The sequence below is a fragment of the Akebia trifoliata genome, unplaced genomic scaffold, assembly GCF_017979445.1.
Source record: "Akebia trifoliata isolate Shusen 1 unplaced genomic scaffold, ASM1797944v1 Contig00853, whole genome shotgun sequence".
Classification (NCBI taxonomy): Eukaryota; Viridiplantae; Streptophyta; class Magnoliopsida; order Ranunculales; family Lardizabalaceae; genus Akebia; species Akebia trifoliata.
The window spans coordinates 27,459-30,000 of NW_028237270.1; positions in this window are offsets into that span (position 1 = coordinate 27,459).

Below are 2,542 nucleotides of genomic sequence, written 5' to 3' on the forward strand. Positions count from 1 at the left end.
TGTGGTGGCTGGTGTGGCAGTTGCCATGGCATATGAACTCTTGGTTTTGGGTTTTATAGGATTTTCACTCATCTTGTTTTCCTTGCAAAAATTCTCTGGTAAGAAAATCTGGTATAGAATTAGTTTCTCCTTTTATATATTCTATTTTGAAATCAAATATAGATAATATAGCTTGCCATCTTGCAAAAATATGTTTTGAAGCAATATTTTTAACATCTTTTTCTAAAACAAACTTTGCTGATTTGCAATCTATTTTTAAATCAAAATTCATCATAGTATATATAGATGATGTCCTTATATACTCAAAATCAATAGATCAACATTGGAAACACTTGGAAGCCTTTATCAATACAATTAAACTAAATGGACTTGTTATATCCGCTCCAAAAATAGTCTTGTTTCAAACTCAAATAAAATTCTTAGGACACAATATTAAAGAAGGAACAATAATACCAATAGAAAGGTCACTACAATTTGTAAACAAATTTCCTGACGAGATAAAAGATAAAAAGCAATTACAAAGATTCCTAGGAAGCTTAAATTATATAAGAGACTTTTACCCCAATCTTCATATCATAGCAAAACCCTTATTTCAAAGACTAAGAAAAAAGGCGCCAGAATGGACTAAAGAACACACAGAAGCTGTTAAACAATTAAAAATAAGATTACAAGAATTACCTTGTTTAAACATTCCAGACCCACAATTGTTAAAAATAGTAGAAATTGACGCAAGTGATATAGGTTATGGAGGAATACTAAAACAAGAAACAGACAAAAAACAAGAACAATTGGTAAGGTATACCTCAGGAATATGGAATCTTACACAACAAAAGTATTCTACAATCAAAAAAGAAATTTTGTCCATTGTTTTATGTATCTCCAAATTTCAAGATGATCACCAGATAGCTCAAAGATTAGTCTCAGGATTTACTGGCCAATTAAAAGGATGGTGGGATCATTATGTCACCGAAGAACAAAGAAACTTCATTCTTACCAAAAATAAAACAACTGAGGCAGGAGTCCTAATAAAAAATGAACAAGGACAAGACATAGGAGATGCTGTCAATACCCTCATACTAGCCATAACAAGACATTTCATAGGCGACCCAGATCCATATAGAGATAGAGCTTCAGAACTATTAACAAATCTTAGATGTCCAAAACTCCATGATTTCCGATGGTACAAAGATGTCTTTCTTACCAAAGTAATGCAAAGAACAGATTGCGCACAAGGTTTCTGGAAAGAAAAATTCTTTCTAATCTTTCCTTTTTGTTGTAATTAAAACGAGACATAGCAAATAAGATAGAAAATGATAAAGTAATATCAAACTTGCTTACAAAATATCTTACAAAATACGATACTTGCTTAGGATAAGACAAAAGTAAGAAAATTGAAAAATACAGAAAGCTTTTGAAAGATTACCTAAATAGTATTCCTTTTTGGAGATGGAAAATAGTTGAGGAAAGATAGAGAGTAAGATAAGGTTCCTTTGAATGATTGGCTGAAAGGTTGAAATTGGTTGAAGGTCGTTGAACGCTGGGGTTTTTCTTTAGATTTTCGGATGCTTGCTCTTCAAGTTTCTTCTTCCTTTTATAGACTTATGAAATTGGGAGCAATTATTTGAGGTCTGGATCCTTTTGACACTTGGCTCTTCCTTTTGGGTTGATAAGGTTTTTCTTTTTGAAAGTAAGAATTCCTTTTGCTAGGATAAGCTTGTTTTTGGATATGATCAGCTTTTGGAGGACATAAAGTTGATGGGATTAAGATGGATGGGTTTGTTTAAGACAGGTGGCTTGTTTATCTCCATAGAGGTTACTATTTAAATATTCTTTCTTGTCTCTAACAACACATGGGCGGCTGCCTTTGGGTGGTTTCCCACTAGAGATAAAGCATTTTAACAAAGACTTAATTATTTCTGACATCTTGACTTTTTGACTTTCTTGAAGGTTCTTGGACATTCTTGATTATTGTTGATATCTTGACTTCTTGACTTTCTTGAAGGTTCTTGGACATTCTTGATTATTGTTAATATCTTGACTTCTTGACTTTCTTGGAGGTTCTTGGACATTCTTGTTGATATCTTGACTTTCTTACAATTCTGGAAAATGGCATGAAGGAAGAATGCCTTCACAATCATCTTCATTAAGTGGTGTGAAATCTCCATAAGGGTCTTCATCTTCGTCTACTTGAGATAGTGCTTCAAGTAAATGTTTGCGCATCTCAGCTTTTGAAGAAGCTCCTGCCAACTTGGACTGTAATTGTGACTTGGAGAGTGGAAAATCTGAAGAGCTTGGTGCAGTTATTCTTGATTGTTGAGGATGACTGTGTAACCATGCTGTTACTCCTGCCTTAGTGGCTTTGTCAAATTGAAGGTTGACCCACCATTTAACTTTGAATTTTCTGGAAAATGCTGGTAATGGATGGAATATATATATATATATATATATATATATATGGGTCCCACTCGCTACCCTAAGCTTTACCCTACTCTTTAACAAACATGTTTTGTCCTACATGGGTTAGAAGTTTTGGAATAGGCTG